The sequence below is a fragment of the Rhagoletis zephyria genome, unplaced genomic scaffold, assembly GCF_001687245.7.
Source record: "Rhagoletis zephyria isolate East Lansing unplaced genomic scaffold, Rhagoletis_zephyria_1.1 Rzeph_scaffold_05041, whole genome shotgun sequence".
NCBI lineage: Eukaryota > Metazoa > Arthropoda > Insecta > Diptera > Tephritidae > Rhagoletis > Rhagoletis zephyria.
In genome coordinates, this window is record NW_016162124.1 from 34,797 (window position 1) to 44,321 (window position 9,525).

Genomic DNA, 9,525 nt, shown 5'->3' on the forward strand with positions numbered 1-9,525 from the left:
TTATTGAATGGAAATTTTTTAATACAAAATACTTAGCTACAGCAAAACTTGTGGCGGACTGTCTGAGTTCTTTTTTTTTATCGTGTCGTGGGTAAATACAATAAAAACACATTTTATTATTTTATAACTATTACTATTGTCTTAGATACCGTTACCGGTAAACATTCTTCATTCTGTGAAATTTCGATTAACGTAGAAATCTGCGCTGATTTTATGTCGACAAATATAAAGTCTAGACATATGTATGTATGTATGTATGTATGTACATGTATTCAATAATTTCACAAAATGATTTGTATAAATTTGTTTAATAACTGCTACAGCCTTGTCAGTCGATTTTCAACATAGAAAGTGATCTGTGTCAAAATAATTTATGTACGGCGGTTTAGTTTTAATTTTTATGAACAAATTTTTTTACACTTAGAATATTGAAGATGAAACGATTTGGAATTTTATTTGCGGGTTTCTGCTCGATTTGCATTTCTAAAGGTGTAAAAGGTGTGTGAAAATTTGCCGCAAAAGGAGTGAAACTGAAATAAAAACGTTAAAAATTTATTTTCATATTTTAAATCGTATGAAGCGTTAAAAAAGATTATTCAATTGAAGTGCAGCTTAACTTCATCAGTAAATTAGATTAGTGAAAAATATTGATTAAATTCTTTATTGAAACACTTAAGGAGTTCACATGGTGTTGTATACTGTCNTTTATCATGGCTAAAACTATGGCTGTATTTCTTTATTCATTCTGAACGTTTGGAATAAACTTTTTTGTTTACTTATTCTTTAGAACGTTCCTGATGATATGTTAACGTATATTTCAAACGTATTCTGTTTATTCCGGCTGTGAAATGGGATTATCCGGAATGTATAAAGAAACGCAGCCTATATCAAGGACTTTCGCAAGTCATCATAAAAGTCATATTAAAAAATTTCAATGTATTAAAAAAAATACTTGGCTGTAGTTTCAAGTCCTCTAAACATTTATTTAAGCTGTTGAAGTTGACCACATACACAACACGATGGTATGCAACACCCTGTGAACTCTATAATTGAGATTATATTTATAACGTTGAAATTATCTATGCATTTTTCATACATATGACATACACGATATTAAAATTGAATCAGAAATGTTAAAATCTCATTACAGCGCCTGTCGAGTGAATATACTCAAAAAATAGGTGAGGTCAAGCGGTTGTATATTCTTGTTTAAATAACCGATTAGTTTTAAACGAAAAAGGCAAAATGGCAATTTTATTTTCCCACATTTTCAGATTACAGTCAGTTGAAGGCTGTCCTTTGAAGATTAAAGGATATTTATTCAGTGGATAAAAGCATTGTGTTCCTTGAAAAACGTTCCATTTGAAAAAAAAAAGACTGTGATATATGCTCAAGTTATATATTTATATTTATTATGCTAATATTCTATATTGTTTTTGTTATAAATATTTAAATTATATGCTTAGTTTCCAATTTTTGAAAAGGTAATTTCTATTTTGAAATAATACAACGATGTATATCTACTTTAAGGTAGCGATTTTGACTATGAGCATCAGTCTAAATGGTATGACAACTATCAGCAATGCAGCTTTAATCGTCAATCACCGATTGAATTAAATTCAAATGAGGTAAGTTTTAGTTAAAATAAATATTTATGTTAGGAAAATAAAAGTTTAAAAATTAGAATGGTGCGCGCTCGTCCTGCAGTTTTGTTATTGATATCTGTGGCCCGATAAAATTTTTTTTCTTTTGAACCAAGAAATGAGGTTAGATTCGATTATATTGGCTACCCTCATCCACCACAGAAAAAGGGCATATTAGAGAGTTCTTACATATCTCCTCTTATTTAAGAAATAAAATTAATTTATAGCTCTAATGAAGCGCACAAAATCGTAGATACTGGCTATATCCAGTTCAGACATGCATTCCAAAGAATAGTGCAGGCACGAGCGTACGCGAACCCTCGTCAACTCGGGGCAGTGGCATTGGCAATGCTCTACGATTTAGATTTTCTCCACTTCACGGCAGCTACGACGGGAGTCGTTCGACTTCATACCCGGTCCGGTGAGAACTCAAAATACGAGTACGAGTTCAAGACTGAATCCTCTTTATATTCACCCCTTGAGGGGAAACTTGTTTGGAAATGATTCCTCAGTATAGTAGTATTGTCCAGCGCTAATCTTGCAGCATTGCAACATACAACTCTAGTTTACGCGATTAAGTGCACAGGTAGAAAGGGAATCAAGGCCTCTAGGGCTTCAGTCAGCTTAAACCGTTCTAGGAAAAAAGTTGTACTCGGGCAAAGGGCCTTGAAGCAGGTCACGCAGAACTTGTCGCCAGGCCATCAGCGTTAACAATGACCTGGCGACATTCTTCCCTTAACCGTGACAGCAAAGTAAGTATTCACCGTTAGATTAAAATGGTGAGCTTGTAACTCAAATAAAAATTACTTCCTGAAAATTTTTTGATACTTTGGTATGTAGGTTAGGTTATATTAGGAGGGCGACAGAATTGTCCATTGTGAGTGCCCTTTTTTAGTTTTTAGCGAGTGTCAGGAGGAGACACGTACACATAACCGATAGAGTAGCTAAGTAATTTCAAGTCATTATTCTACTGAGCCAATTTCTATCCCTACTGAAGACGAGGCGATCCAACAGGTCCACCTCCGCTATCGCACCTAGACTGTTGAAGAAGTGTGAACCCAAGTTTTGGAGGCGCTTGGACTGTAGTATCTTCCTCACCTTCATTACGGAAATTTCTGCAGACAGCACTAATTGGTATTCGCCAACGTCGAAGCATTGGTGCTATAGCACAGAGATGACGTCGGTTAGACCTCTTCCTGCAGACCTATTGAGTTTCAGTATGTCCCTCGTATTTTGCCTACTAACCCGCAACCATAATTATCTCTTTCATCATCTTTCTGTTTGTTCCACAAGTCATTAGTCTTCGAGCTCTAGATATCTGCCCATCTCATTAGCCGACTCATTCGCCTCAATATTGCTATGGACCCTGCATAGTGTCGCTGATATGGCTAAGTGACGCCACCATTCTATTTTTTTTTTCGATTTAAAATTTTCACTCAACTTCTCTCTTTCTCTACACACAAAGGCCATCGTTTCCTATGACATGCCACTAGTTAATTTCGTGCACTACGATGTGCCCTATAGGACAGCTGTGAGAAGTGAGAATAACGGACACACGGCCAATATACAATTGCCTACGACCAGACAAGATGCAGCGTACATCACAGGTGGACCGCTCGTCGAGAATACAACCTACATAATGGAGAGCCTACACTTCCATTGGGGGTCCAATGACTCTCACGGCTCCGAACATGTGTTGAACAGCCAACGCTACGCCATGGAAATGCATCTATTGCACCGGAATACCAAATACGCGTCGGTGGAGGAGGCGCGCGAGCACGAGGATGGCTTAGCTGTGTTGGCGGTGTTGTACGAGGTAAATTGTTAAATTCTATTTTAATTATAGTAGTCCTCTCTACAGCCAAATGCTTTATTTACATACTTTGCAGAGTACGGCCAGCACCGACTTCGAAGGCTTGAATGAGGTTGTAGATGTTTTAGAATCAATCTCCGAATTCAATCGTTCCACGGAAATCAAAAACTTTACGCTTTCCGTTCTACTCGGCGACATGGATACCGCGGAANGAGTTCTACACCTATGCCGGCTCGCTGACAACGCCACCCTGTTCGCAAGCTGTCACTTGGGTAATCTTCTCGCAACCAATCAACATTACGCACAGCCAATTAATGCGTTTCCACAAAATGTCCGATGGCCATGGGGACACGTTGGAGAATAATTATCGCGCATTGCAGGCAAAAGGAAATCGAAAAGTGTATTTGCGTAACAAACGCAAAGTGCTGGAGTCATCGGTGCAGTCGTCACTCTACTGGGAGCTGCTGAATAAGCTGAAGGCGCAGGGTGGTGCAGCCGTTGGAGCGAGAAGATAAACGTTGTGTGCAGAGTGGAGCGAGCCAACGGAAGTTGAGTGTATAGAAAATTTAAGACTGATTGAAACCCCGTTGACATTTGTAGCTGTTTAGTTAAAATTTGCAATTCGATCATCATTTTATAAAAAAAAACAACTTTAAAATCTAATATTAGAAGAGAGCAAAATGTGTTAAGCTTTGCAATAAAAAAAAAAACTTCTGCCGGCAGATGGTTTGATAAAATAAAAATTGAGTTACTACTTTTATTAAATTTTTAGCTTTCAAATTTCCATTTACTAAATCAATTTGCGCCGCAACTCAAGGTCCATAAGGAGTTGACCGAACGCTTTCGAATTCTACTGCTATTCTGAGCTACGCTTTCTAGTGTGTGACATTGAAGTGAAACTTTGGCTGCCACACTAACACCAGCATATGTAGCCATCTGCCGCCTGATGCCACAAAAATTGAGCGGCCACACAGTGGTCGGAGAACCCATGTTTTACGTGAAAAATCAGGAGGGCTGTTACGATTATAATAAAACTGCGGGATCGTAGTAGTGCTGTAATGCTAATTCCGAATATGTCATAAAATATACAGTTTGACATTTGACAGCTGTCAAATCAACTGCCAGTTTCTCCAAGTCAAGAAAATCTTTTTGAAAATACCACTTGTTACGTTTTTTGACATGCTGATCACGAATTTTATGCCAAATTAAAACTTTGATATATATTTATCCCAAAAAATTTGATCTGGGCCCCTACAGTTTTTTAAAACTTTTTTATTTTATACGAAATTTGTCATTTCCAAACAGTTTTCTCATTTTAAAATAAAGTTACTCAGGTTTGAAATTTTGGAAATATCGTACGCCATATTGGATGTTGGGTTTTGAATTTTCAAAAACTAGTTTGAAATTTGTAATAAGCGAACTTAAGAACCTCGAAATACCAAATTTCAGGAAAATTGAGTAATTTTTCAAATTCTTGGATGCCATATTGGATTCGTTACTGTATTTTCGAAAATTGACTTCAACTTTGTTAAGACACACCTTATAAGTGATATGATGCTGATTATAGAATAAATTACATTAATATTTAATATTTTAATACACTTTATGTTAATTGAAACAGCTGCTAAAGTTGGTCTAGTGAATTAAAAATGGCCGACACTCTTTTTGACGCGAGTATGCGCAACTTTTCTTTTAGTAGATTTTTAAGGGATTCTTTGCATTACTTTTTGGTAAAGAAATTAGGATCCGAGTTAGTTATACCTTCTTGAAAAAAAAAATATTTCTTGAAAAATAAGCCGTGTTATTTAGGCGTTGATAATTTAGCAACCAATGTTTATGATGTAATATTTCATATGAAAACATCATTTTCCATGTTTAAAAAGTAACACCAAACCCGAAATTAATGTTTCAATTGAAAGCTTCCATAAAAAAATGTTAAAGAAAACAATCAACTCATAACTTTTAGAACGTGCCACGATCGAAATCATTGAAGTACATAAACGGGTTCAACGACTTGCTCATCAGATATTATTGAAAATACTAATCGGTTTTGAGTTCGTTGGACATTTCTGAATAAGAAAAGCTTTATCCCGGTTAATTTGTCACGTTTTTAAAATATGCCTTTTTCGCGTAAAACATGGCTTATCCGACCACTGTGCGCCACAGCGTTGTTGGAAAAGTAGGAAACAAAATAAAAGTTTTCTATTCGCTGTTGGTGGTGAAGGTGTTGAACCAAAAGTTTGATTTTTGTGATGTGTTAGTGAAAATATATATGTGTTAGTTACACCGACATGACTCTGTCATGACTCTGAGTGACTCAATTGTGTGTAGTCGTTAGGCTAGTCAACACGTACGCAGATGACTCGCTAGTCAGACGCACCGTCTATGGTGCCTACTAGAGTAAAGTATTGGTTGTCTGTGTATTTTATTTATTTCAAATTTGTCTATGAAATTAATATGAAATTAATATGAAAATTGAAATGACGAAAAATATATGCCATTTAAGAAATGCCATTTGGAAATAAACATAAAGGCTAACGTAACGATGAACGTAATAGCACGGGCATTTTTTAAAACCCAACATTATCATTAAAAATTTGGTTATTTAATACTTGGTGGAAATTCGCATTACAGACTAATTATAAAATCAATTCACAGTAATAATAATAATTAATTAAAATCATACTTAGAACATACTACAAAGCGATATTTGTTACATAAATATGATATTAGTTGAGAATATTTATTTGATAATTCCAGATTAACAGCGACGGGACATAGAATAGATCAATCAAACGCAAGAGCCTAGTAGGCACCTTAAAAACAATTTTACCCAGTATAGAGGAACAGTCAACAGAGCCAGAGACAATGCCCAACAATGAGGAGATTGACAAAAAAATTATAGTATTATGTCGAGTTTCCACTATGCATTAAAATGACAAAACATTGGATGCATTTAAAAAATGCCATTTGGAAATGAATTTAATGACAATTTTTTGTTACGTAACGACAAAAATATTTTTTATGCCCAGGTTTGTCATTACAATTTTTGCCATTTAATGGGCCGTATGAATAAAAATAAGCAATTGCTTTTTCTTAAAATTTCAGATCTTTTACTCAATTTATTCAAACAAAATTGAAGTAAAAGGTATGAAATTTTAAGAAAAAGCAATTGGTTAGTTTTTATTCATACGGCCCAATACCCAGTGGAAATCCATCATTAGGAAGGGACATAGATGAATTGAAAACGTATTAATAAATTGAAAACGTAAGCAGGTAAAGTACTGAGAAATGTAGGGAACAGAAGGTAAACCGTATAAATACCTTTGAATTGACTTCAATCGATGTATGATACATATGTATATCTAAGCAATTGGTTGCAAGGCTTCCAAGCAAAAACATACTACAATTTCGAGGGAACATAGGAGGAGTAGCAGAGATGCACTATTTCGGCGCACAAAAGCAAGCATTGAAAAAGATTTAGAGGTAGTATAATTAATATGTTTGACCAAGCCAAGTTTTGCAATATAATCTCATTTACCGAGTCCAAAAACGTCAAAAACATACTGGATGGGAAACGTGTTGAATTCTGGAGTTTAGAATAAGTTATTTGTTGTAATTTCTTAACGTTGAGGAATAGCTGATTTTTTACGCACTACAATTGCATGTATTTTAAAGCTCAGCTTGGTTTGTAAGTGAATCACTTGCGACTGTAAGCGGATTTCTGTCTAGGAGTAAGTAGCTAATTTAAGTATGTACTGGGTTTGTGACCAACCATAAAGTTTGAATAATGAGACCCGCTACTTTGATGATGACCTCGGCAAACGTTTAAAGGAATAAGATTTAAGGACATGCACCTGGACACCGCAGCCTCGAAGTGAAACGTAAATTCAGTTTTGGATTTTTGGCGAAAGAGTAGCTTCATTGCCTATTCTTGAACATCTCTTTCATTTTCGCACATTCGCCAACGAAAGAGAAGTAGGAGGCGTCGAAATCTCTCTCCTATTAGCGCATATCTATTATAAACAAGAAGAAAAATCTATCACATAGCGGCGGATATAAGGTGCGCTACCAGCGTTTTTGACGTACGTACTCTCCGTAGAGCAGACGTCGACTCGAACCATTACAAGAATCGTGGAACCATTATACTGTTGTAGCCAAAATATGCATATGCCATTGTGCAGCAAAATATGTGCGCTCAGCATTGCAAGGGAATCTCAACGTCGAAAAGAAGTATTCAAAACTGACTGTCGGCATCCTAGCTACTAGACTACGACGTCAGTTCTTTGACGGAACTCTTTAACTAACCGATATTCTCAGCCGATAGGAGTACACCTCTTACTCACTACGTGCCACCGTTGAAGAAGCAGAGAGCACACTGTGTTCGGCCGCAATGCGAGCAACTTGAGATCGATATAGCGAGTTAAACAGGGAAGCGAGACGTATTTATTTTCTGCAATAAAAATAGATGGGCAGCAGAAATATGTGAGTGCGATGGGAAAATACACGAAAATTTAATCAGAAAGTTAGGTGATTTACTGAAGATATCAAGACTCCTATAAGACCACCGATGACCGATGTCCAGAACATGGCTGGATTATGAGAAAATACTTGTCCACCCTGTTGAATGGCAACAGCAGTGAAACTAGTGGAGAAGGTGAACCCCAGCAGATGACGACGGGTCCGAAGTCCCACCGCCCGAAAACACCCAATCTGCTATCGGCTGAGCTATGCTAGTACGGCGGCGAGAAGTTGATAAAGTGCAAGCATCTTATGCAGAATATTTTCGGATAAACGCATGCCCGACGACAATTTCAATTTAAGTGTGCTCTGCCCAAACTACCAGAATAGGGATCTTGTGATACGTTTCGATTACCGCAAAATCAGCTTCTTAAATGTCACATCTGTAGAAGGCCACACGCTTAAGCCCTTCATAAGCCGACTGATTGGTCTTTATCGGTGTGCCTCTATACCTCGTAAATCCAAATAAGCTAGCTAAAACCTTGGAAAAAAACCAGAGAGAATAGTGTCGAAGTTGATTTTAAAGTCTCAAGTTGACTCCCTTTCCTGTGATTAGAATACTCCGACTCCGATGGTACGAATGAACGCAAATGATCGAGTGTATTCAGCGATTATACGACACTGGTGGTAGCAGAGGAAGAGGCATGCCTTCTATGCGATGGAAAATCCGGGAGAAGGACTTGGCTGGTTTTCGCCAACTAAATATTTCCACAGCGTCAACGCAATTTCGTAAAGTAATCTCATGGAGCTGATGAGATTTTTTGAGTAACGAAACTAAACTAGAGCAAATTCCACAGAAAATGCTAAAGAAAAAAATTAAATAAATATGTATGTATGTATGTGACACTTTTACTCTCTTGTTTAAAGGATTTTGTAAGTTAGTTTGAAAAGCGTAACAAAGATGAGTGAGCAACGAAAATAAATGTAAGTTTAATTCCAAAATGGATTGTAGCGAATGGGAGAATGTAAACAGCAAAGTTGCAAGCAGCACGAGAAAGGCGAGATATTCTACGAAAAAGTATGAACCCGTTGAAACATATATGCACGTACATAAATATGTACCCTGCAAACCATTTTTTCAGAGTATTCTGAATCGTAAAGAATTTCTAAAGAATTCGGAAAGATCCCATTCGATTTTTTGCCGAATTTTCTAAAATGAAGTAAATTACGCACACTTCCATTCTTTTACGAAATTTCGGAAGGAAATCGGTAAAGAAATGAAAATAATGTTGCTATGTGAAGAATTTCTTGCAGACTTTTTTCAGAATTTTCTTTATTTTTCGTACAGAAATTTCTTTACGAGTTCGTGTCAACCACTTCATATAATTTTCTTTGAAGATTCGGAAAAAAATCGTTACAGAAATCAGATACTCCTAAAGATTTCGTTAAGATTTCGGGAACTCTGGTTTGCAGGGTAGTTACATTAACAAATGCATATTCATACATAAATAAGAGAAAGAGCCCCATATATGCGCGTGTTTATAAAACGTAACTCACACCAAGGACGAAGCGGAATCATGTAAAAATACCTGAATTTAATCCCTCGTT

The 9,525-nt window shown here is 36.4% G+C and overlaps 1 pseudogene; it reads left to right on the forward strand.

Annotated features, from left to right (window-relative positions):
* The first annotated feature begins 437 nt into the window (after positions 1-437).
* Positions 438-4,095, forward strand: LOC108371529 (carbonic anhydrase 2-like; annotated as a pseudogene).
* Positions 4,096-9,525: the final 5,430 nt, after the last annotated feature.